This window comes from Gorilla gorilla, chromosome 13 (assembly GCF_029281585.2).
Source record: "Gorilla gorilla gorilla isolate KB3781 chromosome 13, NHGRI_mGorGor1-v2.1_pri, whole genome shotgun sequence".
Lineage (NCBI taxonomy): Eukaryota > Metazoa > Chordata > Mammalia > Primates > Hominidae > Gorilla > Gorilla gorilla.
In genome coordinates, this window is record NC_073237.2 from 82,078,439 (window position 1) to 82,097,842 (window position 19,404).

The 19,404-nt window shown below is 42.4% G+C and overlaps 1 long non-coding RNA gene across 1 annotated transcript; it reads left to right on the plus strand.

The window, feature by feature from the left end:
- The first annotated feature begins 292 nt into the window (after positions 1-292).
- On the plus strand, positions 293-15,298 carry LOC129524607 (uncharacterized). Its single transcript, XR_008668462.2, has 3 exons — positions 293-3,082; positions 7,712-7,864; positions 9,392-15,298. It is a non-coding gene; the product is annotated as an uncharacterized lncRNA (long non-coding RNA).
- The last annotated feature ends 4,106 nt before the right edge of the window (positions 15,299-19,404 follow it).

Sequence of the window (19,404 nt, forward strand, 5' to 3'; positions counted from 1 at the left end):
TGCGTTAGGCCGTTCTTGCAATTCTATAAAGGAATACAAGAGACTGGGTAATTTATAAAGAAAATAAGTGGGCTAGGCGCGGTGGCTCATGTCTGTAATCACAGCACTTTGGGAGGCCTAGGTGGGCGGATCACAAGGTCAGGAGATACAGACCATCCTGGCTAACACGGTGAAACCTGTCTCTATTAAAAATACAAAAAATTAGCCGGGCGTGGTGGTGGGCGCCTGTAGTCCCAGCTACTCGGGAGGCTGAGGCAGGAGAATGGCGTGAACCCGGGAGGTGGAGCTTGCAGTGAGCCAAGATCGCGCCACTGCACTCCAGCCTGAGCGACAGAGTGAGACTCTGTCTCAAAAAAACAAAAAGAAAAAACAAACAACAACAACAAAAAAAAACAGAAAATAAGTTTAATTGGCTCACAGTGCTGCAGGCTATACAAGCATGGCACCAGCATTTCCTCAGCTTCCGGGGAAGCCTCAGGGAGCTTTTTACTCATGGCAGAAGGAAAAGTGGGAGTAGCCATGTCACGTGGCAAAAGCAGGTGCAAGAGAGACAGTGGGGGAGATGCCACACACTTTTAAACAATTCGATCTTGTAAGAATTCACTTACAATAGTGATGACAGCACCAAGCTATAGGGGACACACCTCCATGACTGAAGCACCTCCTACCAGCCCCCACCTTCAACACTGGGGATTACATCTCAGCACGAGATTTAGAGAGGACAAAATCCAAACTGTATCAAACCCCATCATAAGTTGAAGAGCATCTGTTTTTTGTTTTATTTATTTTATTTATTTATTTGTTATTATTTTTTTGAAATGGAATTTCTGTCTTGTTGCCCAGGCTGGAGTGCAATGGCATGATCTCAGCTCACCGCAAATTCCACCTCCCGGGTTCAAGCGATTCTCCTGCCTCAGCCTCCCGAGTAGCTGGGATTACAGGCATGCGCCACCACCCCAGCTAATTTTGTACTTTTAGTAAAGACGGGATTTCTCCATGTTGGTCAGGCTGGTCTTGAACTCCCAACCTCAGGTGATCCGCCCACCTCGGCCTCCCAAAGTGCTGGGAATGCAGGCATGAGCCACCGCACCTGGCCAAAGAGCATCTGTATTTTAAAGACATTCATAACAATGTCTCTCTCTGTAGTTATGCAATCAACTGGATCTCTTATTTTAAGTTCATTTGTTTACATTTTAATTTTACATTTAATTTTATATATATATATATTTTTTTTGAGATAGAGTATTGCTCTTCTTGCCCAGGCTGGAGTGCAATGGCATGATCTCAGCTCACTGCAACCTCCGCCTCCCAGGTTCAAGCTATACTCCTGCCTCAGCCTTCCGAGTAGCTGGGATTATAGGCATGCACAACCACGCCCAGCTAATTTTGTTTTTTAAGTAGAGAGGGGGTTTCATCATGTTGGTCAGGCTGGTCTCGAACTCCTGACCTCAGGTAATCCGTCCGCCTCGCCCTCCCAAAATGCTGGAATTACAGGCGTGAGCCACCATGCCCAGCCATATTATGATTATTTTTAAAAATTTATATGCTTCCAAAATCAAATATATAAACAAAATGTGTTTGAAGAAATTAGCTTCTGTCTTCACTGTTCTCTTCCTCCCTATAGGTAACCTATTTTTAAAATTTTAATAGTTTGTCCTTCCATTTTATTGTTAATTTAAAATCACTTCACTAAGCAATTTAAAATGAAATAAAACACTTTGTTTGGTAATAAGAATAATTTTTTTTTTTTCGAGACAGAGTTTTGCTCTTGTTGCCCAGGCTGGAGTGCAATGGCACTATCTCGGCTCACCGCAACCTCCACCTCCCGGGTTCAAGCGATTCTCCTGCCTCAGCCTCCTGAGTAGCTAGGATTACAGGCATGTGCCACCACGCCCAGCTAATTTTGTATTTTTAGTAGAGACGGGGTTTCTCCATGTTGATCATGGCTGGTCTCAAACTCCTGACTTCAGGTGATCCGCCCGCCTCGGCCTCCCAAAGTGCTGGGATTATAGGCGTGAGCCACTGCGCCCGGCGGTAATAAGAATAATTTTGTTAAGCTTTACAGTTGCCTAGAATTTCACAGTCTACAGAGGTCCTCTTTGATTGACAATTGCATTGTACAAGAAGCTTCCAGAGGAAAATGTACCACTGGGCCTCTGTATGAACCTATTCTCAAGTGAGATGTGATGCTAAAAGATGCACATTCTCCTCTTCTGAAAATTATGAAGACTTAGGAAATTTGTGCTTTTTTGCCTCCAAGTCATCACATAGGGGTATGCATGCCAATGTATTGAGGCGAGCCTACTGAGAAATAAAGGTAGTGCCAGAGGTAGGATAATCAATGCTTCTTTCCAACTGTTATTTGGCTCAGATCCCTCTATTCTTTCTTGGTTCTGCTCCAATAGCTAAATTAAATTAATAGGAATTTTTTTTTTTTTTGAGACGGAGTCTCGCTCTGTTGCCCAGCCTGGAGTGCAGTGGCGCAATCTCAGCTTACCGCAAGCTCCACCTCCTGGGTTCACGCCATTCTCCTGCCTCAACCTCCCGAGTAGCTGGGACTACAGGTCCCCACCACCGCGCCTGGCTAATTTTTTTTTTTTGTATTTTTTTAGTAGAGACAGGGTTTCACTGTGGTCTCGATCTCCTGACCTCGTGATCCTCCCACCTCGGCCTCCCAAAGTGCTGGGATTACAGGCTTGAGCCACCACGCCCGGCCAATTTATAGGAATTTTAAACTCACTTCCACAATGCAGTCCATACAATTTGGAAAATGATTGCTTGGTGTTGTAGGGGATATGACAAAAGGCAAAGCCCAGTGCTTGACTCTGGAAGCTCAGACTCAAGTGGATTTTTAAAAAGACATTTCAACAATCCAAACATTTTTCTTCATTGAAGACAGTCCTACTTTGCATAGAATTTATTTTCTGGAGAGCTTCATCAAATGGAAGTCTTTGAACCAGGGTTTGAGAATAAATTAAAATGCTGTTGCTTTTTTGTCTTCAGATTAATTGTGGAAAAACTGTCTTCTGACTTTAGGATTGTAACCCTGCTTCTAGAAAGAGCTTCAACATTACTATGCAGGGTAAGAGCAATAAGGTAATGTACAGGCAGTCCCTGCAACACAGAATGTTCCTACTGTGAACAGAACCTAGAGGAGAAGAAGCTAAACATACTGTCAGAAAGATTTTTGTTGTATTTCCACATAGCAACAACTGTTTTCTCTTTGAGGTTTTTAACTAGACTCTCCAGAGAACCCCCTATAAAACAAAGATGGTTGAAACAGTTTCATGAATGATTAAAAATAAACAAACTCACTAAATAATTTTTTAATTTCACATTTTACTTATAAAATATCATAATTAGGAAAGAAACTTAAGAAAAGGCAAAATGATTTCACTTTTTTTTTCAATGTTGTTAACTCTAGTAAGTTAAGGGTGCAAAGATCTGTCATTGTAAAACAGGGTTTATGAATAGGAAGATGTTTGTTTGGTGTTTTTAAAGGAGCTCATTGTAAATATACAGTTAAAATTTATGAAGCAAAATTACGCGACCTTGAAAACATTTACCTTCAAGCTCTATAAACATAAATAGTGATAATACTAATGCTGTCACTAAACTACAAAATGTATTTTGAGTTTAGTGAATTCTTACCTTGTACAAGACAAGGGGTCAGCAAACTATGGCCTGCAGGCTAAATCCAGCCCACTGTCTGGATTTAGGATCTTAAAAAGGTAATGTTCTCATTACTATTCAGTCTCTTCGTAGTCAGCTAATTTATTTTTCTTTTTCTGGCAATTTAAAGAGCTTAACTTTTTGGCTAGCTTTTTTTTTTTTTTTTGAGACTGAGTCTCCCTCTGTCGCCCAGGCTGGAGTGCAGTGGTGCGATCTCAGCTCCCAGCAACCTCCACCTCCCAGGTTCAAGTGATTCTCCTGCCTCCGCCTCCTGAGTAGCTGGGACTACAGGTGCACACCGCCATGCCTGGCTAATTTATTTTTTTATTTTTTATTTTTTTTAAGATGGAGTCTCGCTCTGTTGCCCAGGCTGGAGTGCAGTGGCCCTATCTCAGCTCACTGCAACCTCCTCCTCTTGGGTTCAAGTGATTGTCCTGCCTTAGCCTCCCAAGTAGCTGGGATTATAGGCACACGCAACGGCCACCATGCCTGGCTGATTTTTGTATTTTTAGTAGAGATGGAGTTTCACCATGTTGGCTAGCCTGGTCTTGAACACCTGACCTCAGGTGATTCATTCACCTCGGCCTCCCAAAGTGCTGAGATTACAGGCATGAGCCACCGTGCCCAGGCTTTTAAAAATATAGTAGAGATGGGGTTTCAACACGTTGGTCAGGCTGGTCTCGAACTCTTGACCTCAAGTGATCCGCCCACTCAAAGTGCTGGGATTACAGGCCTGAGCCACTGTGCCTGGCTCTGGCTAACTAACTTTGATATGTATGTAGGACCACATATGCATGGGATCTGGAGTGAGCTTCAGATCCTGCCTATGAATGACTTTACATTTTGAAATGATTGGGGGAAAAAAAATCGAAGGATAATAGTTCATGGCACGTGAAAATTATATATGAGATTCAAATATCAGTGTCTGTAAAGTTAAATTGGAACTTTACCATGCCCATTCATTTACCTATTGTCTATTGCTTTTGCACTGTAACAGCAGAATTGAATTGTTGCAGCAGAGACCATATAGCTAACAAATCCTAAGATATTTACTACCTGACCCTTTACAGAAAATGTTTTCCAACCCCTGTACAGGGGTGACTGGTGAGTCAAAACAGACAAGATCCCTTGCTTCATAGAATTTACCAACAAGACATTATCTCACTTTGACCAGGCACGGTGGCTCACGCCTGTAATCCCAGCACTTTGGGAGGCCGAGGCGGGTGGATCACCTAAGGTCAGGAGTTCGAGACCAGCCTGGTTAACATGGTGAAACCCTATCTCTACTAAAAATAAAAATAAAAAAAAAATTGCTGGGCATGATGGCACGTGCCTGTAATCCCAGCTACTTGGGAGGCTAAGGCAGGAGAATCACTTGAAGCCGGGGGGTGGAGGTTGCAGTGAGCCAAGATCAAGCCACTGCACTCCAACCTGGGCAACAAGAGCGAAAACTGCCTCTCAAAAAAAACAAAACAAAACATTATTTCACTTAAATCTCATAACAAATCTGGAGGTGAAGGTACAATTTTATTATTATCTTCGTGAGGCAATTGAGGAATGTCATTATTATACCCACAGGCAACTGAGGTACGGAGAGGTTAAAAATCTTGTCAAAATCCACACAGATCACTGAGGGAGGCAGGATCTGCAGCTCACTCCAGACCCCACGCATATGTATTCCCACTGATCAGCATTAGCCAGCTAGGAAGTTAAGCTCTTTAAATTACCAAAGGAAAAAAATAGATGCTGACTATGAAAAAAGTGAAATAGTAATAAAGATGTTATGATTTTTCTTACAGTTTTACATTTATAGAAAAATTGAGCAGAGACTACAGAGAGTGCCAATATGTGACCCCAATCTCTGCATACAGTTGCCCCTTTGAGTAATATTTTACATTAATATAGTACTTTTTGTCATGTGAGTCCGTGTGAAGAGACCACCAAACAGGCTTTGTGTCAGCAGTAAAGCTTTTTAATCACCTGGGGGCAGGCAGGCTGAGTCTGAAAAGAGTCAGCAAAGGGAGATGGGGTGGGGCAGTTTTATAGGATTTGGGTAGGTAGTGGAAAATTACAGTCAAAGGGGGTTATTCTCTGGCTGGCACCGGCAGGGGTCACAAGGTGCTCAGTGGGGGAGCTTCTGAGCCAGGAGAAAGAATTTCACAAGGTAGTGTCATCAGTTAAGGCAGGAACCAGCCATTTTCACTTCTTTTGTGATTCTTCACTTGTTTCAGGCCATCTGGATGTATACATGCAGGTCACAGGGGATATGATGGCTTAGCTTGGGCTCAGAGGCCTGACATTCCTGTCTTCTTATATTAATAAGAAAAATAAAACAACATAGTGTTGAAGTGTTGGGGCAGCGAAAATTTTGGGGAGTGGTATGGAGAGAGAATGGGAGATGTTTCTCAGGGCTGCTTTGAGCGGGATTAGGGGCGGCGTGGGAACCTAGAGTGGGAGAGATTAAGCTGAAGGAAGCTTTTGTGGTAAGGGGCGATATTGTGGGGTTGTTAAAAGAAGCATTTGTCGTATAGAATGATTGGTGATGGCCTGGATGCAGTTTTGTATGAATTGAGAAACTAAACGGAAGACACAAGGTCTGAATAAGAGAAGGAGAAAAACAGGTATTAAAGGGCTAAGAATTAGGAGGACCCAGGACATCCAATTAGAGAGTGCCCAGGGGGGTTCAGCGTAATTACTTGCTTGGTTGGTGAGTTTTTGGGCTTGTCCTTGACATAGTCCTCCTTTTTAAGTTGGAGGCTGAACTTGGTGAGGTGTGTTTTTAAAGACCATTAGTCCATTCTACCTTTTCTGAAGATTGAGGACGGTAAGGGGTATGAAGTTTCCACTGAATACCAAGAGCCTGAAAAACTGCTTGGGTGATTTGACTAATAAAGGCCGGTCCATTATCAGACTGTATAGAGGTGGGAAGGCCAAACCAAGGAATTATGTCTTACATAAGGGGAGAAATGACCATGGTGGCCTTTTCAGACCCTTTGGGAAAGGCCTCTACCATCCAGTGAAAATGTCTACTAGACCAAGAGGTATTTTAGTTTCCTGACTTGGGGCATGTGAGTAAAGTCAATTTGCCAGTCCTGGGCAGGGGCAAATCCCCGAGCTTGATGTGTAAGGAAGGGAGGGGGCTTGAACAATCCCCGAGGAGTAGTAGAATAGCAGATGGAACACTGAGAAGTGATTTCCTTGAGGATAGATTTCCACGATGGAAAGGAAATGAGAGGTTCTAAGAGGTGGGCTAGCAGCTTGTAACCTACATGGAAGAGGTTATGAAATGACGACAGAATAGAATGGGCCTGTGAGGCTGAAAGGAGATATTTTCCTTGGTCCAAGAACCATTTGCCTTGTGTGGGAAGAGATTGATAGGTGGAAGTTTCCGTGGGGGAGTAGGTGGGAGTGACCAGCTGAGAAGGAGAAAAACTGCCATAAGGGATAGAAGTTGGAACCTAGTTGCTTTTTTAGCTACCTTATCAGCATAAGTGTTGCCCTGAGCGATGGAATCTGATGCCTTTTGATGGCCCTTGCAGTGAATGACTCCAGCTTCCTTTGGAAGTAAAGCGGCCTTGAGAAGAGTTTTTATTAAAGAGGCATTAATGATGGAGGATGTCAGGCCTCTGAGCCCAAGTTAAGCCATCATGTCCCCTGTGACCTGCACGTATACATCCAGATGGCCTGAAGCAAATGAAGAATCATAAAAGAAGTGAAAATGGCCAGTTCCTGCCTTAACTGCTGACATTCCACCATTGTGATTTGTTCCTGCCCCACCTTAACTGAGCAATTAACCTTGTGATTTTCCTTCTCCTGGCTCAGAAGCTCCCCCACTGAGCATCTTGTGACCCCCGCGCCTGCCCGCAAGAGAACAACCCCCTTTGACTGTAATTTTCCTCTACCCACCGAAATCCTATAAAACGGCCCCACCTCTATCTGTCTTTACTGACTCTCTTTTCGGATTCAGCCCCCCTGCACCCAAGTGAAATAAACAGCGTTGGTACTCACACAAAGCCTGTTTGGTGGTCTCTTGGCACAGATGTGCATGACATTTGGTGCCGAAACCCAGGACAGGAGGACTTCTTCGGGAGACCATCCCCTGTCCTCACCATCACTCCATGAGGAGATCCACCTACGACCTCAGATCCTCAGACCAACCAGCCCAAGGAACATCTCACCAATTTCAAATCAGGTAAGCGGTCTTTTCACTCTTTTCTCCAGTCTCTCTTGCTACCCTTCAATCTCCCTCTGTCACTACCCTTCAATCTCCCTGTCCTTCCAATTCCAGTTCTTTTTCCTCTCTAGTAGAGAGAAAGGAGACACGTTTTATCCGTGGACCCAAAACTCCGGCGCCAGTCACCGACTCGGGAAGACAGTCTTTCCTTGGTGTTTAATCACTGTGGGGATGCCTGCCTGATTATTCACCCACATTTCATTGGTGTCTGATCACCATGGGGACACGTGCCTTGGTCATTCACCCACATTCCCTTGGTGGCAAGTCAATTGCGGGGATGCCTGCTTTGGCTGCTCACCTACATTACAGCCCAGGGCTGCTCACCCACTCACTTCTCCGTGTCAGTATCTTTCTCTTTAAACTTCTCTCCTTCACTAGGGGCAAGCTTCCGCCCTCCATTCCCCCTTCTCCCTTAGCCTGTGTTCTCAAAAACTTAAAACCTCTTCAACTCTCACCTGACCGAAAACCTAATCATCTTATTTTCTTCTGCAACACCTCTTGGCCCCAATACAAACTTGATAATTGCTCTAAATAGCCAGAAAACGACACTTTTGATTTCTTCATTTCACAAGACTTGGATGATTTTTGTCAAAAATGGGCAAATGGGTCTGATGCGCCTGACTTCCAGGCATTCTTTTACACATTGGTCTCTGCTCCAATGTGACTCATCCCAAATCTTTCTTTTTTCTCGCCTCTCTGTTCTTTCAGTCTCCACCCCAAGCTCTGAGTCCTTTGAATCCTCCTTTTCTACAGACCCATCTGACCTCTCCTCCCCAGGCTGCTCCTCGACAGGCCGAGCCAGGTCCCAATTCTTTCTCAACCACAGGTCCCCCACCTTATAATCTTTCTATCACCTCCCCTCCTCACACCTGGTCTGGCTTACAGTTTCATTCCGTGACTAGTCCTCCCCCTCCTGCCCAACAATTTCCTCTTAAAAAGGTGGCTGGAGCTGAAGGCATAGTCAAGGTTAATGCTCCTTTTTCTGTATCTGACCTTTCCCGAATCAGTTAGCATTTAGGCTCTTTTTCATCAAATATAAAAACCCAGCCCAGTCCATGGCCCGTTTGGCAACAACCTTTAGACATTTTACCACCCTAGACCTATAGGGGCAAGAAGGCTGTCTTATTCTCAATACACATTTTATTACCCAACCCACTCCCGACATTAAAAAAAGCTCCAGAAATTAGATTCTGGCCCTCAAACCCCACAACAGGACTTAATTAACCCCGCCTTCACAGTGTGCAATAATAGAGTAGAGGCAGCCAAGTAGCTATTTCTGAGTTACAATTCCTTGCTTCCACTGTGAGACAAACCCCAGCCACATCTCCAGCACACAAGAACTCCAAACGCCTGAACTGCAGTGGCCAGGTGTTCCTCCAGGACCACCTGCCCCAGGATCTTGCCTTAAGTGCTGGAAATCTGGCCACTGGGCCAAGGAATGCCTGCAGCCCAGGATTCCTCCTAAACCATGTCCCATCTGTGCAGGACCCCACTGGAAATCGGACTGCCCAACTCGCCCAGCAGCCACTCCCAGAGCCCCTGGAACTCTGGCCCAAGGCTCTCTGACTGACTCCTTCCCACTTCTTCTCAGCTTAGTGGCTGAAGATTGATGCAGGCCGATTGCCTCAGAAGCCACCTAGACCATCACAGATGTTGAGCTTCAGGTAACTCTCACAGTGGAGGGTAAGTCTGTCCCCTTCTTAATCAATACAGAGGCTACCCACTCCACATTACCTTCTTTTCAAGGGCCTGTTTCCTTTGCCTCCATAACTGTTGTGGGTATTGATGGCCAGGCTTCTAGACCCCTTAAAACTCCCCTACTCTGGTGCCAAAGTGGACAACATTCTTTTATGCAATCTTTTTTAGTTATCCCCACCTGCCTAGTTCCCTTATTAGGCCGAGACATTTAAACCAATTATGTGCTTCCCTCACTATTCCTAGGCTACAGCTACACCTCATTGCCGCCCTTTTCCCCAGTTCAAAGCCTCCTTCGCATCCTCCTCTCATATCCCCCTACCTTAACCCACAAGTATGGGGTACGTCTCCTCCCTCCTTGATGACCGATCATGCACCCCTTACCATCCCATTAAAACTTAATCATCCTTACCCAACTCAACACCAATATCCATCCCACAGCACACTTTAAATAGATTAAAGCCTGTTATCACTTGCCTGTTACAGCAAGTAACTTTTAAAGCCTATAAACTCTTCTTACAATTCCCCCATTTTACCTGTCCAACAACCAGACAAGGCTTACAGGTTAGTTCAGGATCTGCGCCTTATCAAGCAAATTGTTTTGCCTATCCCACCTGTGGTGCCAAACCCATATACTCTCCTATCCTCAATACCTCCCTCCACAACCCCTCCATAACCCATTATTCGGTTCTGGATCTCAAACATGCTTTCTTTGCTATTCCTTTGCATCCTTCATCCCAGCCTCTCTTTGCTTTCACTTGGGCTGGCCCTGACACCCATCAGCCTCAGCAACTTACCTGGGCTGTACTGCCACAAGCCTTCACAGACAGCCCCCATTACTTCAGTAAAGCCCAAATTTCTTCCTCATCTGTTACCTATCTTGGCATAGTTCTTCATGAAAACACATGTGCTCCCCCTGCCGATCATGTCCTACTGATCTCTCAAACCTCACCGCCTTCTACAAAACAACTCCTTTCCTTCCTGGGCATGGTAGGATACTTTCGCCTTTAGATACCTGGTTTTGCCATCCTAACAGAACCATTATATAAACTCACAAAACCAAACCTAGCTGACCCCATAGATCCTAAATCCCTTTGCCACTCCTCTTTCTGTTCCTTGAAGACAGCTTTAGAGACTGCTCCCACACTAGCTCTCCCTGACTCATCCCAACCCTTTTCATTACACACAGCTGAAGTGCAGGGCTGTGCAGTCGGAATTCTTACACAAGAGCCAGACCACACCCTGTAGCCTTTCTGTCCAAACAGAAAGTGAGATATTCCTTGGGCTGGTTGGTCTGAGGACCTGAGGTTGTAGGTGGATCCCCTCATGGAGTGAGGGTGAGGACAGATGACCGGTCTCCCAAAGGAGTCCTCCTGTCCTGGGTTTTGGCACCAAATGTCACACGCGTCCGTGTGAAGAGACCACCAAACAGGCTATGTGTGAGCAATAAAGTAGGTAATGAAAAATTACAGTCAAAGGGGGTTGTTCTCTGGCGGGCAGGGGCAGGGGTCACAAGGTGCTCAGTGGGCGAGCTTCTGAGACAGGAGAAGGAATTTCATGAGGTAATGTCATCAGTTAAGGCAGGAGCCAGCCATTTTCACTTCTTTTGTGATTCTTCAGTTGCTTCAAGCCATCTGAATGTAAATGTGCAGGTCACAGGGGGTATGATAAATTAGCTTGGGCTCAGAGGCCTGACACTTTTGTTACAATTAATGAGCCAATATAATTACTTTATTATTAACCAAAGTCCATACTTTATTCAGATTTTCTTAGTTTTTCTCTAATATCATTTTTTTTGTTTGAGGCAGAATCTTGCTCTGTTTCCCAGGCTGGAGTGCAGTGGTGCAATCTCGGCTCATTGCAACCTCTGCTTCCTGGGTTCCAGCAATTCTACTGCCTCAGCCTCCCAAGTAGCTGGGACTGCAGGCGTGCACCACCATGCCCAGCTAATTTTTTTTTTTTTTTAAGTAGAGATGGGGTTTCACCATGTTGGCCAGGCTGATCTTGAACTCCTGACATCAGATGATCCACCCACCTCGGCCTCCCAAAGTGCTGTGAATACAGGCGTGAGTCATGCTCCCAGCCTCTAATACCCATTTTCTGTTCCAGAACTCATCCAGGATACCGCATTACATTTAGTTGTCCTATCTCCTTAGGTTCCTCTTGGCTGTGACAGTTTCTTAGACTTTCCTTGTCTTCAATGATTTTGACAGTTTTGAGGAGTACTGGTCAGCTATTTTTTAAAGAATGTTCCTCAATTTAAATTTAAATGGAATGTTTTTACAATGATGAGACTAAGGCTATGGGTGTGGGGGAGGAAGACCACAGAGGTAAAGTGTCACTCTCCTCACATCATGTCAATGGTACAGACTGTCTGTGTGATTTGTGACTGTTGGTGTTGACCTTCGTCATCTGGCTGAAGGACGTTTGTCAGGTTTCTCCACTGGGAAGTTACTCTTTTCCCCCTTTTCTATGCTGTATTATTGAAAGGAAGTAAAAATGTGCAGCCCTCACTTAAAAGGCAAGAAGTTATGCTCCCCGTCTTTAGAGTGAAGTATCTACTTAGGTGATTTTGAATTCTTCTTTACAGGACATTTGTCTTTTCTCTCCCATTTATTAATTTATTCAATCATTTATTTAGATCAGTAGGAACTGCTGGGTATTTATTGTACTTGGGTTATAATTCAATACTACTTCTTTTTTTTCTCTAATTCTTCCAGCTTTGGCCATTGAGAATTCTTTCAGTTGGCTCCTGGGCCCCTTTGAAATGCCTTTTTTTTTTTGAGACAGAGTCTCGCTCTGCCACCCAGGCTGGAGTACAGTGGCACGATCTCGGCTCACTGCAACCTCTGCCTCCTAGGTTCAAGCGATTTTCCTGCCTCAGCTTCCCAAGTAGCTGGGATTACAGGTGCATGCCACTACGCCCGACAATTTTTGTATTTTTTGGTAGAGATAGGGTTTCATTTGTTCATTTTTGAGAAATTCCTGTTTCTAGCACTACAGGATGCCCTAGGCTCATCATGTGTATATCCTGCCCAGTACTAGAATCAGCCATTTCTCCAAATAGCCCTGGTTTCTTCTGCTAGAGAATGGTATTACAATAGAAACCAAGATCTGAATAGTCACTGTGTGCTACCTTGTTTCTTTTTAGGCCCTCTCAGCCGACAGAGCAAAGAAATATATGTGTATATACTAATCTGTATGTAGTAGGCCAAGAACAGCCACCTAAAAGATATCTACCTAATTCCTAGGGACCTGTGAATGTTACATTATTTGGAAAAATTTGTCTTTGCAGTTGTGATTAAGGATTCATACTCAGCAACGTTTCCATTTTCCTTCCACTCACTATGTATTGTTGATTATGAACTCAGCAATATATAGTTAGACACAGCCTGTCTGACTTCTCTCCCAACCACAAGAAGGCCAACCCTGTACCTGTGGTCACTGACTAGTTGAACTTCAGATGCCTGAGCTAGCAGGCTTCCACAAAGATGAATGAACCAGAAAGTTTCTGGGAAAGTTGAGAAATTTTGAAAAATGAGAGAAATGATGTGAGATTAGTGAAAAGTGAGATATGGTAGATCTTTAAAGGTCTTGCAGCCAGGGAAAGAGAGAAACCTATGGTAGAGCAAGAAAGTTGAGACTGAGGTTAGATGGAGACCAGCTTCCATCCCAACTGAGGCTAGCCACCATGGAAGGCTCAACCAACTCAGAAGCAGACTGGTTGACTCCTTGTAGCAAATTCAGTGGCTGACCTTGCCAATGCACAGCTAGAGGACTGCCCCTGATCCCAGCACACTTCCGAAGCCCTGGAGCTCAGATTCCATTTTGAAGAGGAAAGTGACAGTAATGTATTTCAGGGCTTCTCAAATTTTAATGTGCATATAAATCACTTGGAAATCTTGTTAAACTACTGATTCTGATTTAGGGATTTTTAATACAAATCTTGATTCTGACTCAGAAGATCTGCAGTGGGGATCAAGATTCTGCATTTCTAAAAAGCTCCCAGATGCTGCTGATGCTGCTGGGTCCATGGACCACAACTCGAGTAGCAAGGATGTGTTTGACTGAATTTTAAAATGCATAAGAAATCTCAATATTTGGCTTAGTTTATCTGGAAATGTCTAGATTAAGTTTTGCTATAGCAGGCAGAAATGGAGACTTGAGATAGAAATTAAGTTCAGTTTTAGAAAAATTTAAAAATCAAATTTTTATGTACTGATTTTATGACTTGAGACATCTAGGCATATAGTGATCACTATTATCCTTCAGTGTCCAGTTCAAATATACCCTCCTCCTGAAGTCTTTCCGGATATTTCTGTGGTTGGAATTAACTATTTATTATTGAGAACCCATATCTCATGTTTCTTTAAAGGCTCATTTTTCCATGAATCACAAATATTTACTACAAATGTAGAGATGTGACTGTCTCTTCTTTTTCCCCAAGCATAGTGACTCATAGAAAGTACTTAATAATTGCTTCTTGATGAAAATGCTGATTTTAAAATAGACTGCCTGTAGAATGAGAATAGTATCTCAAAAGTTAAGTGCATCATGAAATCAAGCAGCTAGCCCAAAAGTATTTGAAAAGACAAAATGAAAACAATGATTGCTGGCTGGGAACTTCTCTAAGCAACAGAAGGAAATGTTCTCACTGTTTGGGAGACAAGGATAATTCAGCAGAAACAAGTCCAGACTTCTTTAGGTAATTAAGTATTTAACCTTTAAGATTGTTAAAAGACTTTTTCTTTACTAAATCTGAAATTAGTAAAATTACAGTAAAGACTATAAAGCTAATAGTAGTTGTCATGTACAAACTTTAAAAAATATTATCAGCCAGGTGCAGTGGCTCACGCCTGTAATCCCAGCACTTTGGGAGGCCAAGGTGGGAGGATCACGAGGTCAGGAGTTCAAGACCAGCCTGGCCAACTTGGTGAAACCCCGTCTCTACTGACAATACAAAAAATTAGACGGGCATGGCAGCAGGTGCCTGTAATCCCAGCTACTCAGGAGGCTGAGGCAGAGAATTGCCTCAACCCGGGAGGCGGAGGTTGCAGTGAGCTAAGACTGCATCACTGCACTCCGGCCTGGGTAAAAGAGCGAGACAGCATCTTAAAAAAAAAAAATTATATATATATATATATGTAATAGAAGTTAGCTTACACCTTAGGGAAAGTTGCCAAGCTTCAGTTTTCTTTTGGTAATGGTATTTTCTTTTTCTTTTTTTTTTTTTTTCGATTCGGAGTCTCGCCCTGTTGCCCAGGCTGTAGTGCAGTGGCACAATCTCGGCTCACTGTAACCTCTGCCCCCGAGGTTTAAGCGATTCTTCTGCCTCAGCCTGCCAAGTAGCTGGGACTACAGATGCATGCCACCACGCCTGGCTAATTGTTGTTGTTGTTGTTGTTTTTGTATTTTTAGTAGAGATGAGGTTTCACCATCTTAGCCAGGATGGTCTCCATCTCCTGACCTCATGATCCACCCGCCTCGGCCTCCCAAAGTGCTGGGATTACAAGCGTGAGCCACAGCGCCTGGCTGGTAATGGTATTTTCAAAAATTAGGTACTGTAGAATTGTTTCATACCTGGAAGTTAGGTTCCAATATTAAAAAATATTGAATTTAGTAAAAATTATTCTTAAAAAATCTGTTGACACCAATAAAATATATGTATAAAAAATATATATTTGCAGTCTGTTTTCTTTTTTGTCAATATGTGTATTTAAATTTTTTAAATTTAAATCCATGCAGTATGCTAGACCTCCACTCTGGAGAAGTGGGAAAATTCAAATGTTAAAAATATATTTCATTAATATCTATTTATAATTTTTTCTGGTTTTGTTCAATTAGCAGATAACTGTTACTTATTTGACAAATAAATCTAGCATACAAACAAAGAAGAAAAGCTCTTAGGAGTTAGAAAAAAACACTCCTCTATTCCCCCAAATTAAGATCACTTTTACTGGGGCGTGAAAGTAGGTATATCTCCAAGGATCTTAGTCTATAGCAATAATATTTGCACAAATACATGCCCCCACTTAGAAGGGAGGAATAAAAGACCTTGCAAAATGATCATTAAAAAGCTGGAAACTGTTTTTTGACCATGAAATCCTGCCATCATGACCACATTCCTTATATAAAGATGAAATATGAATTTAATGACTTAATAGACTCACCAAAGTCAAGAATAAAATTTCATTTTGCCTTCAAGATTTCATACTATCCACCAGCAAGCATCTGAAGTGTTGCTCAGTCTGCAGTCATTACGGAACAGGTACACCTATCAGACCACAGTCAAGAAGCTGGAGAGGACGGACGCTGTAGCTCACACCTGTAATCCCAGCACTTTGAAAGTCTGAGGCGGGTGGATCACCTGAGGTCAGGAGTTCAAGACCAGCCTGACTAACGTGGTGAAACCCTGTCTCTACTAAAAATACAAAAATTAGCCGGGCATGGTAGCGTGCACCTGTAATCCCAGCTACTTGGAAGGTTGAGGCAGGAGAATCACTTGAACCTGGGAGGCAGAGGTTGTGGTGAGCTGAGATTGTGCCATTGCATTCCAGCCTGGGTGACAGAGCAAGACTATCTAAAAAAAATAAAAGTAAAAAAAAAAAAATAAATAATAATAATAATGAAATAGGGAAAAATAACTTTTATTATAAACTGCTCACTTAAGAATTCCCTAGTCAAAAACCAGTACCTGTTTTGGTTGGGCTCCGGCTCTGATATGCTGCTGGTGTGTGCTGGTTTGGCATCCATCTGGTCATTCTGGCATCTGCTGTATTCATAGTTGAACAACTTTAAAATCACCCTGCTCAGATCCTCACTAAAGTCCCCTCTCTCAGACTTAGGAATATGAACTCTTGATCTCCAAGGAGGCCCTCCTTAAAGTCAGATTGTTATAGGTTGTTTCTGCTTTATGAATAAATAATCTTCCCCCCCGGATAAGGAATCTGTACCAGGTTAGTATAGATATGCCACTAATGGAAAACAAAGTGTGTTTACCTCAGAAGCTACTTTTAAACAAGACAGGATGGTTATTCCATAGACAGTTGGCAAGTAAAGTTATCAAGTCTCAGATTCAATAAAGCTCTTATTTTGATTGAGATCTAGATGGTATTAGGTACTTATACAAATTTAAAATATCAGGTCTGAAAGACTTCCAGAAAGAAAAGAAATGAAAAAAAAAAAAAAAGCAAAGAAACAAATGAAGTCAAAACTGTTACTGCTTTATATGAGCTCTTTAAGAAAAACTTTTCAGGGTGGTAGAAATAAAATTATGGACTTCATGAAAGAGCCAAGCAGTACATTTTGCTCTATAATTTGCACATATGCTTTAAAATACATTTAAAAGATCAGTCTTTAGAGAACTAAATTTTGCAATGGTTTTTTACTTTGGAAAATATCCTTTTTCTGTTCCAAGTGAAAATCAATTACTCAATTGAGTTATGAGACTTTTGCTTAAAGATAAATGCTATTTTTACCAAATAAAAATGTAATTTTGGTTTATTAAGGTATTGCTCTGTATCCCTACTAATCAGTTATAAGATCGTGACCAAAGAAATGCAAATTAGCATACTTGACACTAGACCAATGATTAGTAGTTGTGAGAAGTCTTCAAGAACTTTTCTTTACTAAGACCTTTTGCTAAGATTTACAGAGTTTTAATACTAGACCATAAAATTAATTTGAAGAATTCTATTTTAAGAATTAGTTAAGTTTACTTAAGTTTATTTTATGAGTGGGGTTAAAAGATGGCTTAATGTCTTCTCCTGATTTTTACCATAGTGCAAAAATTAAATGCAGACATGGCATTGTACTTTAAAGTTTGAATTTGTTTTTTTGCAAGAAGTTCAGTAATTGTAACTGCCAACATTTGTTACATGGTCATGCATCACTTAATGAAGGAGACACTTTCTAAAAAATGCATTGTCAGGCAATTTCATCATAGTGTGTCATTATCATAGAGTGTAATTACACAAACCATGATGGTATAGCCTACTACACAACTAAGCTATATGGTGCATTAGTTTGTTCTCACACTGTTAATACAGACATACCAGAGACTGGGTAATTTATAAAGAAAAAGGTTTAACAAACTCATAGTTCCACATGGCTGAAAATACCTCACAGTTATGGTGGAAGGTGAAGGAGGAGCAAAGGTATGTCTTACATGGAGGCAGGCAAGAGAACATGTGCACAGGAACTACCCTTTATAAAGCTCTCAGATCTCATGAGACTTATTCACTATTATGAGAACAGCATGGGAAAAACCCACCCCCATGATTCAAATTACCTCCCATTGAGTCCCTCACACAACACATGGGAATTATGGGAGCTACAATTCAAGATGAGATTTGGGTGGGGACATAGCCAAACCATATCCTATGGTATACCCTATTGCTGCTAGGCTACGAATCTGTCAACAGGTTACTGTACTGAATAGTGTAGGAGTTGCAGTACAGTGATAAGTGCTTATGTATCTAAACATATCTAAATATAGAAAATGAATAGTAAACATGAGTATTATAGTCTTGTTGGACCACAGTTGTACATGCAGTCTGTCATTGACTGAAACATCATTATGTGACTTTTTTTTTTTTTTTGAGATGGAGTCTCGCTCTGTCACCCAGACTGGAGTGCAGTGGCCTGATCTCGGCTCACTGCAAGCTCTGCCTCCCGGGTTCACACCATTCTCCTGCCTCAGCCTCCTGAATAGCTGGGACTACAGGCATATGCCACCATGCCTGGCTAATTTTTTGTGTTTTTAGTAGAGACAGGGTTTCATCGTGTTAGCCAGGATGGTCTCGATCTCCTGACATCGTGATCCGCCCACCTCGGCCTTACACCATTATTTTAAAGTATGTAAAAGTAAATATGAATTCAGTAAGCTGAATTCTTAAACTATTATTGTTATAAAATTGACTTTTGCAAATTTCAAGCACTACTGAAGATTATGTGGACCTACAGAGATTCTCCAGGATCAACACCACAATCCTGGTGATGCTTTTGGGTGTTTTATTTTTCTGATAAATTCTTTTACTATTATTTTAAATTGACAGATAGAGTTGTATATATTTCTAGTACACAATGTGATATTTTGAGATACATGTGCATATTGTGGAATGGCTACATTGAGCTAATTAACATATGCATTACCTCACATTTATCATTTTTTTGTGGTGAGAACACTTAAAATCTACCCTCTTAGCAATTTTAAGTATACAATACATTGTTATTAACTATAGTCACCATGTTGCAGGATGGATCTCTTGAACATATTCTGCCTGACTGAAATTTTCTCTTTTGACCAACCTCTTTTCTATCCCCTCACCACTACCCGTCCGTTAGTAACCACCATGCTACTCTCTGCTTCCATGAGTTCCTCTTTCTTAGATTCCACATGTAAGTGAGAATATGCAGTATTTGCCTTTCTGTGTGTGGCTTATTTGACTTAGCATGATGATGTCCTCCTGGTTCATCCATGTTTTCTCAAATGACAAGTTTTCCATATTTTCTTTTTTTGAGACAGTCTCACTCTGTTGCCCAGACTGGAGTACAGTGGTGTGATCTCGGCTCACTGCAACCTCCACCTCCCAGCCTCAAGCGATTCTCCTGCCTCAGCCTCCCGAGTAGCTGGGATTACAGGCATGCACCGCCATGCTTGGCTAATTTTTGTATTTTTAGTAGAGACGGGGTTTTGCCATGTTGGCCAGGCTGGTCTCAAACTCCTGACCGCAAATGATCCACCTGCCTTGGCCTCCCAAAGTGCTGGGATTACAGGCGTGAGCCACCATACCCGGCCGTTT